The sequence below is a fragment of the Hyperolius riggenbachi genome, chromosome 5 (genome assembly GCF_040937935.1).
Source record: "Hyperolius riggenbachi isolate aHypRig1 chromosome 5, aHypRig1.pri, whole genome shotgun sequence".
Taxonomy (NCBI): domain Eukaryota; kingdom Metazoa; phylum Chordata; class Amphibia; order Anura; family Hyperoliidae; genus Hyperolius; species Hyperolius riggenbachi.
In genome coordinates, this window is record NC_090650.1 from 265,362,468 (window position 1) to 265,383,940 (window position 21,473).

Here is a 21,473-nt window from a genome sequence, read left to right on the forward strand (position 1 = left end):
AAGAAATGTTTTTCTTTAAAGGTTATTATGCTGTTGCATATCTTTTACTGCAGAGAGGAAGTTTTTTGTTCAGGTCCGCTTTAAAAAATTATATTAAGCATGGTTTTAAACAAGCTTAAAAGTTTTTCATGTAGTTGTGAATGAGTTTGGTGAGCCCCTGTATTCGCTTCCCGTGGCAACTTAATGACACAGCTCCATTCACAAAGGATGGTAGCAGTCCTGCCTTGATATTAAACCCAAAAGGACTGGACTGAGTGATATTTATGTTCCAGTGTTTTTATTCTTCAAATTTTCTATGTGCTTAGTTACATCCTGTTCATTTATTATTAAGTGGTTATCATTAGTGATGGCCCGAACCGTTCGCCTGGCGAACCTTTCTGGGCCTCTTACTACTTCCGGGTCGCAATGACCCGGAGTAGTATGCCTGCGCTGCCCGGCGGAGCGCGTCCTAGATCGCGCTCCCGTTGCCGGGCACTTTCTGCGCATGTGCGTGACGTCATGAGTGACGTCACGCTCATGTGCAGAGAGTGCCCGGCAACAGGAGCGCGATCTAGGACGCGCTCCGCTGGGCAGCGCAGGCGTACTACTCCGGGTCATTGTGACCCGGAAGTAGTAAGAGGCCCAGAGTAGCAGAGCGGTTCGCCGGCGAACGGTTCGGGAACCGTTCGCTACATCTCTAATAATCATCCATTTCATTAATAATTGCCATACTCCCACACAAACATACATCCAATATACTAAACAGCTTCCCATATAATACTATGTGACTCTGCCACCACTATTCCCCTTCTCCCGTCACATAGAGGTATAGCTCCATCCAAAAGCTTCTATAGATTCAAAATACACAATCAATTATTATTGGTTAAAGATAGAAGCAGGGCCGGATTTACCATAAGGCACTGTAGGCACTTGCCTCAGATGACTGATGATGGAAAGGTGGCTCACGACCCTCCCCTAGTGCCTCTGTCCCTCCTTCCCGATGCAGAGTCCCAAGCAGAGCATAAACTGTAAGGCCTTTTGGCCAGGGCTCTTTTACCCTATTGTCTCAGAATAATGTGCAATGTGTTTGCATACCTCCCACTCCTGTGTAAAAATATGTAGTTGATTTGTTCACTGTATCAGTGGTAATTAACCATTGTCTTGTATTAACTGTTGTATTGTTTACTTTGTATTGTTATACCCTGTGTTCTGTTATACAGCGCCAATGAAGATGCTGGCGCTATATAAATCAATAATAATAATGATAATAAATGAGCTCTTGGAATTCCACTGACCAGATCTCTCTTCAGTCGGGAGCACCACTAGTAACTACACAATACTGAGGGTACCTTTGGCTGCCTAATGCTAAAGGGACACCTGTAGCTACCTATGATGGGAAAGGGAAGTAAGGGAGAAGTGACAGCCAGCGCACTTGCAGTGTGTTCAGTGGGGGTTTGTAGGTTCATGGAGGGTGAAGTCTAAGGTGCCAGGACATCTGCGCCTCTGGGCTCCTGTGATGTACAGGACAGAAGGGTTCTCCCCACTGGAAAGCTCTTCCACATAGATCACAATGGCCTCAATTCACTAAGCTTATCTCCTGTCTATAATAACATTTCTAGAGTTATCACCATGGTGATGAGGCATGTCTTATTCAGGAAACATTTTACCTCAGGCAAACCTAAAGTTAACTCTTCTGTCTTTAAGTTAACGCTTCAATCCTTAAAATAACTCCAGAGTTAAAGACAAGCTGTTTATTAACTGTGTGTGAAAATAACTACAGAGGAGTTAAATTAACTACAGAGGAGGTAAATTAAGGAATGAAGAGATAAAATAACTCTCTCACTGTGTGGAGGTAAGTTTTCTCTTGCCTTATCTCCAGCATGATCTTAGTGAATTGAGGCCATTGTCTTTCAATCATCTAGCTTCCCAATAAAGACTTTCAGTTCTTTGTTTCATTTGACAAATATGCTACACCACCCTACAGGATAGGAAAATGTAGGAATCAATTATCTGGCTTTAATAGCTGTCTAAGAAGCAGTTTCTCTTTCCTTTGATTTTACACCCCAAACTTTTCCCAAGACAAATAAGAAGGGGTCAAATAGTATGATTGCCCAAAACTTAATCTATTACACACTTTCAAAAATATCAGCTACTTCACAATCTCAAAGATGTGTTTCAAAGAGCACTCTGTTTGTGCTCCTTAGTCACATGGTCTCATTATTATTCATCATTGTTTTATCTTGCCATAAGTTTGATGTTAAAGAGACTCCGTAACAAAAATTGCATCCTGTTTTTTATCATCCTACAAGTTCCAAAAGCTATTCTAATGTGTTCTGGCTTACTGCAGCACTTTCTGCTATCACAGTCTCTGTAATAAATCAATGTATCTTTCCCTTGTCAGACTTGTCAGCCTGTGTCTGGAAGGCTGCCAAGTTCTTCAGTGTTGTGGTTCTGCTATGAATTCCCCCTTCCAGGCCCCTCTCTGCACACTGCCTGTGTATTATTTAGATTAGAGCAGCTTCTCTCTTCTCTCTTATCTTTTACAAGCTGGATAAATCGTCCTCTGAGCTGGCTGGGCTTTCTTTACATACTGAAGAATTACAGACAAGGGCAAAGCTGTTTGCAGGAGAAAAAGAGCAGCCTGAAATTTCAGTGCTTGAGAACTGCAGGGAGAAAGAAACACACAAATGATCTCTTGAGATTCAAAAGGAAGGGTGTATACAGCCTGCTTGTGTATGGATGTGTTTTCTATGTGTGGACATACTGTACATCAACCTACTTCCTGTTTTGGTGGCCATTTTGTTTGTTTATAAAGAAACTTTTTAAAACTGTTTTTAACCACTTTTAATGCGGCGAGGAGTGGCGAAATTGTGACAGAGGGTAATAGGAGATGTCCCCTAACGCACTGGTATGTTTACTTTTGTGCGATTTTAACAATACAGATTCTCTTTAAACACTATCTAATCAGACCCTTATAATTTATCTTCTGTATTTACAATGGTGCCTTATCTCCTTCCAATCCTCTAAGTGCAGACAGGTATTCATCTTTGGAAATATGTTTCCTTAATTCCTGTTCCAACCAAACACAAAGACCAGTAGGCTCAACTGCCAGTTGCACAAGCAGCCTATAACATTGTAAAAGTGGATCCATCATCTTAAATCCTTCTTTATACCGCTGTTCAGATTTGGATTGTGCTCTGCCAGCCTGTGTTAAATTACATTTTTTTTTTACTTTCATTGCATAATAACTATACATAGTAGAACCTATCAAAAAAGAAGAGTTAACACCAAAAGGGTTGTTCAATGGCCTAGCTGTCCCTCTCATACAACATCTCGCAAGTTATGAAAATTCTTCTCATTCTGATATTGCGGTATATTTACAAAAGATCGGTTGAATAAACATGTGCATGCAGTAGACGTTAAGTTTATCAGGCTTTATTTAATCTGTAGAGTGAGTCATGCAACTAATGCTCCTTTGCTTTGTACAAACATTACCTTCCCAGCATACTTCACTATCACAGGCTCTCAATTTGTCTCTTTTTCTCTTCTTACAAGCATACAGCAGTGTAGCAATAGGGGTTGCAGAGGTTGCGACCTCATCGGGGCCCTTGGGCCAGAGGGGCCTCAAAGGGCCCTCCCTCAACTACTGTATTAGCTCTCTATTGGTCCTGTGCTCATAATAATCACTTCTATAGATACTATGAATTATGGTAATCATTCACAAACTGTTCCCCATCCCTTTCTTGTACCTCTGACACTGTAGTTGCCATTGGCAGGTTTGTTGAGCTCAGTATCAATTGTTATGTATAGAGTGCTTGGGGGGGGGGGGGGGGGGGCATTGTAAAACTTACAATTTCTATAAAAAAAACTCTAAAGTTTTGTAAACTAGAGGATGGTCCAAACCAATATATGGCGGCCCACCCCACCAAAATCATTCCTGGAGATTCTTCCCACTCATAGTTTTCCAAATGCACTCAAAGCTTGGGCCATATTCACAAAAGCCTGGTGACATTACTATGCGCATGGAGAGCAAAGCAATTTTACTGTCATCTACAGTGCCAAAGTATTTAATCTGCAATTAGTACAACCCGTGTTACCTAGGTTATGTTACCATTGCTCGGGTAATGCTTACTTGTTTGCATTACTCTAACAATGCTCATGTTACCTAGGTAACTTCACAATGCCCGCTATTATGTCACTGTAAGTGATGGCAAAATTGCAGTGTGCTCCTTGCGCATGGCAAATGTTTCATGTTTTTTGTACATATGGCCCTTTGTTACATTCATGCACTCAATCACTCTCATTGGGATGCATACTTTCTGATATCCGGCACTGCCTCCTTTCATTTTAGGCATTATAAAAATGGCTTTTCTAATCGCAGCTCTTGCCCAGGATATTTCTGTCTAAAATACTACCATTTGTAGGGATGCTGCTTGGCAACCCTACCCTTCACAAAATCTCCAACTCACTCAACAAAATTGTGGCTTGAGGAACTTAATTGGTGGTGTTAAGATATGTTGTATTAGATGTAATTCTTTCTGACTCATGTATATCTAATAGAACTCTAATTCCATCTGAAGTGGACATTTTTCTGTATGTTTGCATTTGGGATCTCCCATTTAAGAGATGTATTTTAAAATTGGATACATTACAAAACTATTCTAAGTTGGTTAATATAAAAAAAAAAATTATCAAACAAGGCTTGTTCAACATTGTTCTCAACACCCTAGATAACCTCTTCAAATTCCTACCTGTTGTAATTCTGCTATGTGAAGGTTTCAAAATGAGTATGAAAATCAATGGGAATAAGGGACAACTTGTCTAACTTCATTTTGTATTCTCACAGAATAGATAGAGGAGCCCATGTTTCAGAGTATAATGACAAAATCCATCTTCTATCTCCCAGCCCTATTTGCTCCAAGATGTCTCTCACAAATGACAAGTCTACTCAATCAAGTGTTTTCTCTGTATCAGTGGAGGGACATAGGGGTGGTTGATTATTAAGTTTGGCATCACAGATCCTCGCCACATTGTCTTTGATTTCACTGCTTGACAGAAACCCAATAAGATCATTTTGAACAAACCAAAGTAGTACCTCAATTTGAGCACTTTGATTTTTTTTGTGGACACCTTATATAAGGAAATGTTTTATATTATATCTCTATACTTGCACTTTTTACTACTTTTCTTACTAGCTTTTGGTGTGTTGATATTATAAAGCAGCTTATAATATTAAGCACTTACACTACGCATAGCTTCTATTTTATATTAAAGTTGTCTTTAATGCAGAGACAAAATATGATTTTGTCTTTGTTTAGAACTCTTGCTAAATTCTTATTCCCTTTATTGTCAACCTGCCAGTTACTTGCTGTAGGTTGTGCCAGGCCCGGATTTACCTCAGAGAAGCCTATAGACACAGATGCCCTGGCACCCTAGACGTTGCCCTCTAGAAATCAACAAATCCCTGCTGAACGGCACCGCAAGTGTGCTGGCTGTCCCCGCTGCCGCTTTTCCCTTACGTCCCTTGCCCATTGTCGGTAGCTACAGGTGCCCCTTAATATTAGGTAGCCGGACGTACACTCAATATTAAGTAGCTAGAGTTGCCCCCAAGTATTAAGTAGCTAAAGGAACCTCAATATGAAGTAGCTAGAGGTATCCCCAAGTATAGCGAGAGGTGCCCCTGACTGAAGGGAGATCTTGTCAGTTAAATGCCGAGAGCAGGTTGAGGAAACTCTTACTAACTCATCAGATCTCTGCATAGGGAAGGAGGCACTGGGGGAGGGGAGTGGGCTGCCTTTCCATCATCAGGCGCCTGTAGGCACATGCCTACAGTGCCTTATGGTAAATTCGTCCCTAAGTTGTGCAAGATACAGTAACTGACAGCCGATCAAACCATTTGTAATCAGATTAGGCAATTGCCATGTCTGTAGAAGCCTCATCTGATGTTTGAGTCCTATTACATCATTCAAAGAAAGACAAAGGAGGCCTCCCACTATGAAGAACATTGAGACTTTAAGATCAGATTTCTCTTGAGAAGGATCAACCTCAGACACTGGAGAAGGTTTTTACAGGCATAGGATTCATGACAATGGATGTATCGGGCAACAATTGTCTTGTGTCTAGTAGTTTAAAGAAAATAAGTCAGAGCAGACTTTTCTGTGAAGAGTACTTGCTGGCTGCTGTAGCTGTGACTGCTGAGCCTTCTCTGGTGAGTTTGAAGGGCAAAGGAGTAGGATTGCATACAAGACATTCTTTGTGTAGTTGACAATCATTTCTGGGTAGTTAAAATTTTTGTATATTTTCGAAATGGAGGTAGCAGGTTAAACATCTACCTGCTAAAATTGCTATATATATACCTGTATATATATATATATATATATATATATATATATATATATATATATATATATATTCCAAAGGTTTCAGTCTGTTGCTACAAGTATGTAATGGGCTCAGGGTGGTAGGTCCACAGAAGTTCTATGGGCACTGATGTCATTGCCTGTATGGCTGTATGGCTGTGAATCAGTCAGTCTGATACAGATAAGCAGCTTACTTGTAACCTCTTTCCATGTCTGAAAAAAATTGACATGGTTTCAAGACTGCTCCAAGCTTCAGGATTACTTGTCTGAATAGGATGCTGTACTAAGAAGAGACAATGTCAGACACTCAAGCTGAGTCAGATGGTTCATTGTCTTCATGTGGGTTTGAGGAGATCAATAGACATAGGAGACCTGGTTCAATCACAGCAATCTCTAGTATTAAGAGCTATCAACTCTTCAATGCACGTGCATATGTAATTGCATGATCCAGTTAAGAAAACAATTAAGATCATTAGTTATTTCAGCCATACAAAAGGAAGCTCTCTTTTTTCACATTTTTACTTAAAAATCACATCCTCCCACATCTCTTTTTTTCCTTTTTTCTATGCATACTGTTTTTTCCAGAGCCAGTCTGGGTTTTCCACCTGAACAACACCAATTCACATTGTCCATGACATGAGGGAGCACTGCAAAAGAGAGGAATAACTGCCTACCCCCTTCTGCTTTGCCCCCTTGTCAATGTCAAAACTAAGGCTTTATCTCACCCCATGCTGAGGGAGGAAGAGTAATCTATACACCTAGACCTCGGGAAGAGGGGTGACTTAGGGTGGAATCTGGAAGCCCTTTTTAATCAGGGGAACTTTTAGATGTCCCTCATTCTCCCTCCCTCCAGGTCTCTGGAATGGTTATTGAGTGCATTAGTACCAATTACCCATTCCTGCAAAGACGTAAAAGTAAAAAGAAAATTACACTATCTAATTTGATTTTAATAAATATATGTTTCCTGTAAAGACATATTTTCATACTGACCCACTGTTCATAGGGGGCTTCCTGATTTGCCCCCCCCCTCCCCTCCCCACGGCCCGCTGCCACCAAACGTTCAACACAGGGGAGGACTGGCCAGGGGGGACGGGGGGAGATTTCCCCCCAGGCTGCCTCTCATTTAGTGATTTAGGGCTGGCACTGTGCCTGGTGAATTCAGGTTTTTGTATAAGGCAATGTGAAACACTAGGCTGAATGAGGGAAATAAATGCCCAATTACAGAGCAATTGCAGGACGGGCAAGCTAGTAAGTATACACAGCATGATACAGAGCAGAGGCTTGCCTGCAGGGTCCGTGGGAAAAAAAATCTGTCTGGTCTCTCACCATTGTTAACTGCATGTGCACAGCTACATAAGATATTGTCTAGGTTGAAAAGTTTTCGACAGTCCCTAGACTCCAGAAGGGCTGCTTACAGACAGTCCCTAGACTCCATAAGGGCTGCTTGCAGGACTTGTGTAAGTGATAGAAACCCTAACCGTTGTAACTCAAAATGTATTATGTGCCCCCCGGAGCCAATGCATTCATACTTTACCTGTCACGCTGTCCCTCGAGTGTCCTTGCTGTATTTCCCACGTGACTACCGACATATAGCACGTGAGGCACGTGTGTGATGTCATTTGGGCTGGGGCTGCCGTGAAAACGGGCCTCTAGTTTGTGTTTTCCCCCCAGGCCAAAAGGTCCCAATCCTCCCCTGGTTCAACACCCCGACTAGCGATCACTGGTTTGAATGAGGTTTCTTCTGTTGTGTTGCTCTAGACCACACTAGTCAACACCCCCCATTCAACAAAGAAGTAGCATGTGCTTTGTCCACTGATATTCCCTGTAATTGTGAGCTCCTTCCCAGATGTGCACAGTACCCGAGAGTGTTCCGGGCATGTGTGCTTGAGAAAAGACGCTCTTGTATGAGTGGCAATGGCACTTGTCAAGTATGCATACCCATCCCGGCCTTGGCTGCTGTGCACACCTGGGCAGGAGCATGAAATAGCAAAGTGTGCGAGTGGACAGAGCATACACTGTGTGCAACTGGCTGCAATCGAAGCCACAAACTGGGCAATTTGAAGAAGGGCAGGAGCCCGAAACACCATCTGTCGTGGCCCAACAGTTTTTTTTAAATGTAAAAATCTTTTTTATAATAAACTTAAATGTTTTGTATTGCTTGCTTGCTGATCTGAAGTTCTGGTGATATCCTGGAAGGGATCCTTTGCACACCTTACCCTGTTGAGGGGTGTCCAAGAAAGTGTGTTTCCATTGGCAATGTCAACCGAGGGGGCAAGACAGCACAATCGAGAAAAGCCCTTCAAATACGAAGATAAGTAGAAGAATCACAAACTGCACATGCTGGCATAGATATGTCAGCTCAGGTGCCCTTTAAACATTGTGGCAATTTAACACTTACAGGGTTGATTTAAAGCAAGGCAAGGACACAACTTAAAATAAAGCAGGTGGGGTGGAACATAGAGACTACTGCTGCTGCGATTAAAAAGCCATAAATTTAAATAGAAATAAGTAACAGTTCAGGGGGGAGTGTAACATGCAGTAAGAGTGATTAAGATGTGGAATGCATTGCCACAGGAAGTCGTTATGGCAAACTCTATACCTGCATTTAAAGGGGGCTTAGATGCTTTCCTTGCGTTGAAAGACATTCATGGCTACAATTACTAGGTTATGCCTAATGATGTTGATCCAGGGATTTTATTTGATTGCCATCTGGAGTCGGGAAGGAATTTTTTCCCTTTTGGGGCTAATTGGAGCATGCCTTGTAGGGGGTTTTTCGCCTTCCTCTGGATCAACAGGGATATGTGAGGGAGCAGGCTGAAGTTGTACTTTGTACTGGTTGAACTCGATGGACGTATGTCTTTTTTCAACCAAAATAACTATGTAACTATGCAGTGCACACAGATTTGCACTGAATGCAGATTGTCATTTATTGTGGAAATACTGAAGACCAAACCACGAGTAAAAGTGAAATAATGTAAAGGTTTATTTACAAAGTGCAGGATATATACAGGTGATGATGCAATTGGTGCATGAACATAAATACAAGCGCATTCAAGTGAACTGTACAAGTAGCAATATGATTGCAAACAACTGGCAATACAATTGCAGACAAACGTCTTACAATCAGACATGCAACAAATCACTCAGTGAATACATATATATATATTTATATATATATATATATATATATATATATATATATATATATATATATATATATATATATATATATATATATATATATATATATATATGTATATATATATATATATCAGAATCAGAAATAAATTCTGATTCTGATTCTGATATATATATATAGTGGCTTGCAAAAGTATTCGGCCCCCTTGAAGTTTTCCACATTTTGTCACATTACTGCCACAGACATGAATCAATTTTATTGGAGTTCCACGTGAAAGACCAATACAAAGTAGTGTACACGTGAGAAGTGGAAAGAAAATCATACATGATTCCAAACATTTTTTACAAATCAATAACTGCAAAGTGGGATGTGCGTAATTATTCAGCCGCCAGTCTTTTTAAGTTATGTCTCTACCAGCTTTGCACATCTAGAGACTGAAATCCTTGCCCATTCTTCTTTGCAAAACAGATCCAGCTCAGTCAGATTAGATGGACAGCGTTTGTGAACAGCAGTTTTCAGATCTTGCCACAGAGTCTCAATTGGATTTAGACCTGGACTTTGTCTGGGCCATTCTAACACATGGATATGTTTGGTTTAAAACCATTAAAATTGTTGCCCTGGATTTATCTTTAGGGTAGTTGTCCTGCTGGAAGGTGAACCTCCGCCCCAGTCTTAAGTCTTTTGTAGACTCCAAGAGGTTTTCTTCCAAGATTGCCCTATATTTGGCTCCATCCATCTTCCCATCAACTTTGACCAGCTTCCCTGTCCCTGCTGAAGTGAAGTAACCCCAGAGCATGATGCTGCCACCACCATATTTGACAGTGGGGATGGTGTGTTCTGAGTGATGTGCAGTGTTAGTTTTCGGCCACAAATAGCGATTTGCATTTTGGCCAAAAAGTTCCATTTTGGTCTTATCTGACCAGAGCACCTTCTTCCACATGTTTGCTGTGTCCCCCACATGGCTTGTGGCAAACTGTAAACGGGACTTCTTATGCTTTTTTGTTAACAATGGCTCTCTTCTTGTCAAAGCCAACTTTGTGCAGTGCACGACTAATAGTTGTCCTATGGACAGATTCCCCCACCTGAGTTGTAGATCTCTGCAGCTCATCCAGAGTCACCATGGGCCTCTTGACTGCATTTCTGATCAGCGCTCTCCTTGTTCGGCCTGTGAGTTTAGGTGGACAGCCTTGTCTAGGTTGGTTTACAGTTGTTCCATACTCCTTCCATTTCTGAATTTTCGCTTGAACAGTGCTCTGTCGGATGTTCAAGCCTTTGGAAATCTTTTTGTAGCCTAAACCTGCTTTAAATTTCTCAATAACTTTATCCCTGACCTGTCTGGTGTGTTCTTTGGACTTCATGGTGTTGTTGCTCCCAATATTCTCTTAGACAACCTCTGAGGCCGTCACAGAGCAGCTGTATTTGTACTGACATTAGATTAAACACAGGTGCACTCTATTTAGTCATTAGCACCCATCAGGCAATGTCTATGGGCAACTGACTGCACTCAGACCAAAGGGGGCTGAATAATTACCCACACCCCACTTTGCAGTTATTGATTTGTAAAAAATGTTTGGAATCATGTATGATTTTCATTCCACTTCTCACGTGTACACCACTTTGTATTGGTCTTTCACATGGAATTCCAATAAAATTGATTCATGTCTGTGGCAGTAATGTGACAAAATGTGGAAAACTTCAAGGGGGCCGAATACTTTTGCAAGCCACTGTACATGTATATATATATATATATATATATATATTTTTTTTTTTTTATATATATATATATATACACACAGTATACAGTGTGCACACAAAAACCCCGGACCCTGTCTGAGTAATCAAATTGACTAATATATATGCAAGATAATATACACTCAACAAAATGCAGCAGGCAATTGGTTAGTCGTACGAACCAAGATCAGGTACCGGGACGTCAATACAATCGGTAAGCAATAGAATAGTCAGGCAAAGCCAATATCATACACCAGGGAGTCAAAGAATCAGGTATCCGGTAAACAGGCAAACAGGTTACAGGTAGCCGGAATCAGGTATCAGGAATCAGGTAATAGGTAACAGGTATCAGGAAAATGACCAGAACACAGGCTCTAGGGCTATCATCACCAATGAACTAGCAAAGGTATACTGCAGTAGCTGGACTTAGATATTGTGCAAGATGGTCATGTGACATCTTCCAAGGCTTCAGAGACAGTTCTAGAATACAGAGATCTCTGCTGGTGGGCAGAGATAACTTCATGAAGACTGCAAAATGTTCTTGAAGAGAGAGGGGACATCTGCTGGTGAACAGAGGAAGTCCATGCAAACAGTTCACAAATGTCACCAGCAGGAACAGATCGTGACAGGGAGAGAAGGGGGAATGCAGGGCTCAGGTCATTAACAGTGGCTGACCAGCTATACTGGAAAAAATCTTATCAGATCAGGAGTTCTCTCTCTACAACCCTGGCACTAATGACTGCAGCTTGTATGTCTCGCTCATCATCCAGGGAATGGGATCATCAGCAGGACTCTATCACACTAAGCTCCCAGGAAGTGAGGTACATGCAGGGAATTAAGGCTGCAGACAGTGTGTGCAGAGCAAACCAGGGAGACTGATACTAGGAGAGATGTTTATTGTGACATGCAGGGCCGGCCCTAGACTTTTTGCCGCCTGAGGCAAATTTATAAAAAAAATTGCCGCCGCCATCCCCACCCCCCTCCCCCACTGTATTGTAAGTGGACGGCGATGCAGGAAGTGACGTCAGTGGAGCGCACGCTGGAACGCGGATAAGGTGAGTCCTCCCCGCCTGTGCCTCTTACGATTGGGCATCGGCTGCTTCCTATTACAGCTGGAGGGGAGCGCAAATCGGGGGACCCAGGCGACCCCCGTCCTGCCCGCTACCCCTCCGGACCCCCCACGGACGGGCGGGTGCCGCCCCTAGAAGTTTGCCGCCTGAGGCAAACGTTTCACCCCGCCTCATGAGCGGGCCGGCCCTGTTGACATGTGGATTATTATCTCTTCCACTTCCTGCCACCCTTCTGCATTTTCCACCCATGGCCATGGCCTTTCTGACCTTCCAGGCCCAGGCAGTAATTTAAAAAGTCAGTGAAATGGGGGTAAGATCAGTAATTGAAATCTATTGTAATATTGATCAGGGACCATCTAAAGACACTTATGTGTAAGAGAACCTGTAGTGAAAAAACTCACGTCAGTAGAAGGAAGGCTCCAAATAGTATACAGCCTTCCCTCCCTCTGTTGCAGGCGCAGGACAGCCTGTGTCTGTGGAGTGGCACAGAACCTCTGCTCGGGCTCAGCGGAAAAATCCGAGCCTGTTTGGCTCTGTGTGAGTGTGCAGGTACAAGCCATCTGTGCCGGTATACTGCGGCTGAGCTACGTCGACAAGCCCTTGTTGATGGGCTTTGGGAGTCCCAGCACTGTAATGGTAAGGAGGGGGACAGGGAAGACTCTGGTAAGTATCCAAATTTGGTACTTTTTCCTTTCAGGAATACTTGAGGGCAAAAGTCTCCAACTGCTCCCTGGTTTCCTGACAGGCTTTCATCTCATGGTTAAGAATGCTTCTAAAATTGCCTGAAGCAAACTTTAAAATGAGGCCTAACACGCTCTCCTAGACACGCACACAGACACTAGGGATCATATGCATGAGTCTTAGGAACTACTATTGGTAACTCTCTCACCCACAACAAAAAATACTGATCACATTAACTACTAATATTGAACTATTAAACATTAATCATGCTGACCCCTATGAAGGTTAAAAATGTCTGCCTCCCTGTGTCTGGCCCCTCACCATACCTCGGAGCAGGTGCTCCCTATCTCATATCTATAGGTACTTTAATAAATTGTCAAATTGTAGGATTTTATTGACAAAAAAGGCTGGTACAATGATAGAGAGGCAGCTGCAAAGAATAAAGCCTGCTTGAAATGCGTTTGGAATGGTCAAAGCTTCAGAGACTTGTTAACAGTAAACAGACACAAACTGTTAGAAGGCTTCCATGTCCAATCGTAATGTATAGCTGCACTCTGTACCTCCAGGCAAAAGAAGATTTCTTTAGTGGAGATGCAATCAGCTCTGACCAATCAGTAATATAGGTTAATCAGCTGATCGATTGGTCCATGAGTAGCCTGGACCTGGCTCCTCTCTGACTGGCTCTAGCCTGGCCTTGGGCAATAGGTTGGAAACTTTTAATTATCAGCAGCAGCTACACTACTGATTGAATGGTCAATGGCTTTACTACCAAGGCAGCCCTGTTTGAATAATAATAGGAAACAATGTGAAAAGGGCAGTCAGTAGCAAAGTAAGACACATGGATATGGAGAACACTGAAAAGAGAAGTTAATTACTTGGCAAGAACAACATTTTAGGACAACAGGGGGCAACCACCAAATGATTTAAACTGTGCTGACATTAGGACATATAGCCTGCCTGCCATGCCACACAGGAGTAGCCATTGCCTACGGATCCCAGCCCTGTCTGCTGTTGTCAGGACCAACGTACCTTACCAGATAAATAAGGTGAAAATCTATATCAGAATATAATAATTCAACATGCTACAATATTGGGAGAGGAACGCGCTTTGCATTTACATCATTGTATATTGACCTAGAGGGCATATCCTGTTCTGGCTGAGGAACTAATTAACCCCGGGTCATGAGTGAGAATGTAGCCCACTCCTCTTTCCGCTTACAATATATCAGCAATCACCTAAAGTCTACCACGTTGCAAGAGAAAAGACACTACAGCATGACTCAGTTATTCTCTATGTATTCCTCATGTAAATGAATACCACTGTTTAACAAATTACCATAGCCTAAAATGACACCTCTGATGGACATTAAAACAAATCAGACAAATAAATAAAAAGAACAGCAGGCGTTTGCAAACATTTTCCCTGCTTAATGCAGTATTGTCTTTTAATTATGCTAACCTTTTTTTTTCCTCCTGCACGAGGTTCCTGCAACGCATTGTGGCGCAATATATTTAAGGCGCATCTGGCAGCACAGGCGTTAAACACTGCTTACCAGCATCATGATTAGCCTGTGTGCCAAAATTATAATTGCATATCGCAGCTCCCTTGCCTAGCCAGACATATTAATGGGGGCTTGAAGAGATGGATGCCACTTGCAGCCCAGCTAGATTTGCTAATTCAGAAGGTTCTGTGATGTGTTCTGTAGCCCTAGCTTAATTCGGTTTTCATTCAATGACACCCCAAAAATATATATTTATCCATACATGTCTTGTATGTAGGTATGTGGCATCCTATGAGGAGGATGCTTTGAAGCGGTCCAAGAAGAAAAAAAAACTGTAGGATGTTTAAATGTGGTGAATTTAAGCTGAAATACCTAAAATCAGCCCTTTTTTTTCCTGGTCTCAGATAAACACAGAGTGTTCATCACATTCAGCCAGCTTCATTACTATTTATATTACTGTGCACTGGCTTTGTGCAGTCCATTCATAATTGTCCAGTTTTTCTAATTAATCACAAAAGATTTTTGTCTTGCCTGAAGCTAGTTCTGGGGTGACTCACAATGGCAAGCCAAAGCTCATACATCAAACACAGACCCTCTTTTACTTCAGCCTTCTGCTAGGGAATGCTGCTCAGCTCTTCGCTAGCACGAAGGGATGGACTGGGCATGTGCAGCCCTCGGGCTACGAAGAAGCACTGCGCCCTGTCCTCCACCGTGTGGCTTGTTATTTTTATCTGATGCTTGCATTCGTGGGCCCAAAACAGATCCAGTTAATTTGGCACAGACTCCTCATTCAAAGTGCTTGGTTCTCTCTCTTCCACTCTCCCCTCGGTTTTGCTTTGGCTCCAATTTACATTTTCAGAGCTTCAAAAAAGAGAGCTAGCATCCATTGTTCCACTCGCCATGATTTTCTGATTATTTCAGGGCCATGCAAAATTGCAAACAGTGGCAGATATTCTTTAACCCGATAATATGTGTTTGACTCAAGTGACTGTAATACAATTATCTTACCGAGAGGCAGGGTGATTTGTTGTAATTATGGAACAGGCCAAACAATATTTAGCAAATTAAGACTATAAGATCACATCAGTAGATGGGAATGGATGATGATTAACTCATTCAGGGTGAGTCTGGACACCAAAATGGATAGCATAATATTGCACAGCAGTGCCTACTGTAGAGTTCTCTGAGTGCTGGGATAGAGTCTGAGTTATAACAAAGGCAATATTGGCTGTATTGGGGCAGTTACACACAATAGGCTTTTAAACGGTAAGCTGTGCGTTATGTGTAGCTTTGTATAGACTAATATGCCTGCAGCTGACAAGTGTTCATTTTTATATGGCAAAACAATCTCCTATTATAATTCCAGCCCTGATTACCCTCATTACAGACTTAGCACAGACATACATAGTGGTAGCAGTCTGCTATATTGTCTGTATGTACATTTCCATAACAATGTAAAGTTACAGTTGGAATGCTAACCCTGCCTGCAGAGGATCTGGGGCTTTATTGTAGTTCTATTACTTTACAAATCCATTCAGTGCATACAAGAATTGTATGTTAGCTTGACTAGATTTCATTTAATCTCTACCGATTTTACATTCTAATAATGTAATATCCTGGAGTAAATAGAAGCAGTTAATGCCTACAAGGGGTATTTGATGCACAGATGCAAAAATTGGTGATCTAACATGGATCATAAAAACATTCATCAACATAATTATGTAATAAAGTTGTTGTACATTTAAATATGTATGTGGACAAACCTTTACTGCATGCCAACATGATTTTCACAGTAGAGCAACAGACTATTTCCACCTGTAACACAGACCCACTATCTGCCCTGATTTATGGATCGCTGTAAAGTGGTTGAATGATTTTATGGAACCCTGGGGAGATGCAGAGTAGGATAATCCACCAGGCAACCTAGGCATGTGCTTGAGGCCCGTGGGTGCCAAGGGGACCACCTGCTAGCGTATTTGACTTCTCTTCACTTTAGCTTACCAAAAGGACCATAAGAGGGCCCTGAATCTGCTACCAGCGAGGATCGCTATCAGCTTATTATACTTACGCAATTACGCCTATACATAGTTACACATTGTTAATTCAATTGATTTTGTTTAATCATTCGCGTGACTTTCGCGTAATTTTGTGCTGAATTTGGCGGTGAATAGCAAAGCCTTCATACATGCTATTGTCACTAAAATTGCTACATAAGAGAACAGTGGGTGCAATTCAAAAAATTATTTTTCAAAAAGACCTTGTAGTTTTTGAGAAAATCGATTTTAAAAATCCAAAGAGAAATGTTTTTTAATCTCAGAAAAATGACAGTTTAAAAAGCATTTTTCTTTGTATTGTTTTTGACTTGCACCCACTATTCTCCTTAACATATGTAGCAATTTTGGTAGAAATATCATTCATGGGGGTTTTGCTATTAACCACTAAAGTCGGCACAAAATGACGCCAAAATTATGTAAAATATTACGCAAAATCCTGAATGATTACACTTACATACAAAATGAATTTCAATGTTCCACGAAATTTTGCATTACGATTACGATACGCAATTGCAAATAACGATACGTAATTACGCATAGGCGTAATTTCTGCTCATCACTATCAACTACCTTGCCTAGAGCCTCATTACATCTTAATCCATCTCTGGGGAGAGAGGAACATAGAAATGCCAGGTAGTAGCCGGACTGTGAACCCAACTTTTTGGCTTCAATAGTTTGAGTTCCACATCCGGAACAAGTATGTAGTCGGGAGAGTAAAGATGTGTACACACAATTTCTGTTTCCTGCAGGGATCAGAACTTGATCACTCATGTGACAGTTCAGTGAAGAATGCTGTACAGACTCACTGCTAGCCTAAAGGCTAGAGATGTGTTCTGTTGCTATGGAAGGGAGCGGATGGATGGCGGTGCGGTGCATGATGGAGGAGCACAGAGTGGACGAGTAGAGTAGGAGAATGTTATGGTCAGCCTGCACTCAGCTGAGACCAGTCCGGATGCATCAGTGAGCATTAGGGGCGCTTTCTTAAATGGCACTAACTTTAACGGTTACTAGCAATGCCCCCATACATGCTATAATAACCAAATTTGCTATGCATGTTAAGGGGAATAGTAGGAACAAGGAGACACCGATGGGATGCCTACATTTTAAGGGATCCTGTTAGTCAGTGTAGTAACCCATAGGAACTCCCTGCAGCAAATTCAAAGATGCTTTTGATGGAGTTCCTTTAATACTGCAGAAATGAGCAGTGGAGTGTCAGCAGTGAGTGTTAGGTGTCAGCAGTGATGCGGGTGTGTAGGCGCTAGTGGGTATCATGGGTGCTGTGGGTGCCAGTGGGGAATGATGTGAGTGTCAACAGGGGGTATGTAGGGCAGACAGGCAGGGCTGGGGTGTTTACTATACTAATGACAGACATTCCAATACCGAGAGGGATATGCTTCCAGGATCAACCAAAGGGAAAGCTGAGAGTGGCGTGCCAGTGGGATCGTATGACACTATGGGTGCTGTCTGTGGGTCAGAGCATCCACCACAAAAGGTGAAAATGGTAATTGCGAGCTCACATGTGTATTAGTGGGGTGACCCCTTAAATTGGTCCCTCTGGGAAGATTTCCATTGGTTTTTTAAAGGACCAGTGGGGAGCCCCGGCGGCATATTTACAGGTACTTAATGCTTGCTGTATATTGCTGTATAATAATTTAGTAAGTGCTGACGGTGAGAAGTGATGTGTGCTGCAGGTGCACGGAGGTGCAGCGTGGATCTTCAATGAACTTCTTAGAGAATATGGGCATGTGATCCTACATTAAAGGTAAGTATAAATTTTTACTTAAGGATATTAAAGGGTGTGTGGTCTCCTTTTCCACTATTATTCTCTGTGGAATGGGTAAGGGGTACATTAAAACCCCTATAACCATTTCACAGGGGGTGGACATCTGGGGGTCTACTTGTTAAAGGGGTTTCCCAGATGCCACCATGAACCCTCCTTGCCCTGGGGCCTACACCCACAGGCAGGGGGTAGTTGCCCCACTCCCTCCTGGGCACCAGAGGTGGGGATGAGCCCCTTGTCCATCATGTGAACAAGGTCTTTGGGGGAGAGGAAGGGTTTTTTTGCCCCTCTCTTCCAGTGCCCTCCATATCATAGATAATGCGGGCTGGAATAGCTCATTTGGATCTTCTTTAGACCCTACAGGCCTCTCCCATCTCACTCCTCCATTTTCCTTCCAAACTGTCTGATATTCTCTCAACTAACTCCTTGTTAGACCCTATTGAGTCTTCAGCCCCCACCATTCCACTGAAACAGTCCTAAATTTGCTAGTTCTTCATAATCATACTCCTTGACCTTTCCTCTTCCTTTGGCGCCGTCAATCATTCTCTGTTTCTCTAGAATCTATCATCACTAGGGATGCTAGCCCTTTTTTGGGTTTGCTTTTACATGCATGGGTATTCTTCCACAGTCTCCTACTCCAATACTAACTCCACTCCAACCCACTGTCTGTCGGTGTACCACAATGTGTGATTTTTTAAAACGTTTCTTCTTCTGCTCTTTTAAGGCCCATACACACGTCGGATTTTAGCGAACGACCCGTCGTTTGAACGTTCCGTCGTTCGGACGTTTTCGCGTCAAATCCGACGTGTGTACAGACTATCGTTCGGGTGATAAGACTGGTTACCAACGATCCGCCGGGCGGATCGCTGGTAACCAGTCTTATCACCCGAACGATAGTCTGTACACACGTCGGATTTGACGCGAAAACGTCCGAACGACGGAACGTTTAAACGACGGGTCGTTCGCTAAAATCCGACGTGTGTATGGGCCTTTAGTTTCCAGGTAACACCCAACACACTGTACTTAACATAATTGTATGAAATAACTTCTAATGTCTATTGTTTGGGGATAATATTTGACTCTGAGGTCTCATTTAAGACACATATTACCTGTAAGACCAAGTGGATCGAACTCCTTATATTAGTTCCTATGCCCCAGTCTCCTCCGCAGTCTTCACCTTGTGCTTATCATGAGCTTGTGATCACGAGTAACTTGTGATCATGAGCTGTTTTTTGCAATCAAGAGTTCGTAATTGGCATCAGTGATCAACTCTCAATCGCGAATGCCGATCACGAGTGCACTTGTTACCCAACTCGTGATCACAAGTTACTCATGATCTGTCTGTATTCTGAGTCTGTATTCCTGATTAAAAACCTGCCGACTTTAGCGGTTAATAGCAAAGCCCTCTTACATGCTAGAAACACCAGATTTGCCTGTTATTTTTTTTCAGTATTGGTGTGGGAAATTTTTCTTAAAAGTACAGGTAAGTATTTCTGGTTAATTAAGATTAATAAAGGACTTTTTCCGTTGTTGTGTATTTTATTTCATTTAACCCTTTGTGGAAATGGGTAAGGGGTACTTTGTACAACTATACTCATTTCTCCTGGGAGGGGGGCAGGCATCTGGGGTCCCCTTCTTACAGGGGTCTCCCAGATACCACCATGAACCCCTCCAGGGAGTCGTCGCCCCCACCTCCTTCTGGGGCACTAGAGGTGGGGAAGAGCTCCTTGTCCATGGATTGGGAAGGCTTGGCCGCCCTTCTCCCCTGGTGCGCCCCCATACCATGGACCATGCGGGCTGTTATAGCTCAGGGTGCGAAGCCCCACTCGGCCGGGCTATCCCAGCTTGCATGGGAGACAAGAGGTTAACCCTCCTGGCGATAACCCCGACCTACACCCGGGGTAGCCGCCGCAAAGGATTTCTCTGCCCCGGGAGGGTTTTTTTTTATAAAAATTGTTTTATCCGTTGTAGCTAGCACTTCGCTAGCTACCATTGCCCCCCAAGTCCCTCTGCTCTCTACCGATCCCCCCCGATTGCGGCCGTTATACGTACCCCGCAGGGATCCCAGGATGGCGCAGCCTCTCCAATCAGCACCAGGCTTCGCTATGGGGAGGATCAGGATTGCGCATGACGTCGATAACGTCAGACGTCATGTCTGATATTTACCATAGCTACGACTGAAGCACATTAGAGAGGCTGCGGCTCTCGCGGGATCGTGGCTAGGTAAAATATAGCGGGGGGATCAGAAGGATGCAGGGGGACTTGGGGAACAATGATAGCTAGCCTAGTGCTAGCTACAGTGGATACAACAAATGTAATTAAAAAAATCCCTCTAGCGGGCGCAGCCTCAGAAACTGGGTACCGCCAGGAGGGTTAAAGATGCTCGAGAGGTGGGACCCTACGTCATTTTTTTTTTTCATTTCTCACCCTCTGAACATAAAAAAAGCTTTAAAAAAATAGGAAAAAATGCCAGGGATCTTTATACAGCCATATTGCGGCTGTATAGCGATCCCTGACCAAAGCATTGCGGCTCCGGCAGGGTTTCCAGGGGGTCCATATGCACTGCGTATGGACCCCCTGGAAACTCCTTCATGAAATTCATTACTGTTTCTTTTGATATATGTAAATTTACACTGCCGTTAGGTTTGCTACATTAACTGTCATTAACCGCATTTAAATGTATACTTTTTTCCTTTGAAACTCTAAAATCGATTTTCTCAAAAACTATAAGGTCTTGTTCCCCTTGTTCCCACTGTTCTTCTTAACATAACCTGCAAATTTGGTGTTTCTAGCATAAGGGGGCTTTGCTATTAACCGCTAAAGTTGACAGGTTTTTAATCGCAAATACCGACTCGTGATTCGCGATTACATGTGGTTATTCGACTTGAAACCGTGCTCGAGTCGGATATCCCTTTCTACTCGTGATCGTGATCACGAGTCAATTCGGAAGTGGGCGGAGTCATGCTCGTGATCACTCGTATTCGTGATCAGGGGTATCCAAGCAACTCTGGACGCCTCCCCAATCAGCCAAGGGATGACCAGTATGCCGTCTCAGCACTTACTTTTGACCCAGGCCTTCAAGTGTGCAAGGTATAGGAACTGAAGGCCTTAAGACAATGGTTCCACCAGGACTCACTAGGCAGGGATACAGGCAATAATCAGGTTCAAACAGCCCAGG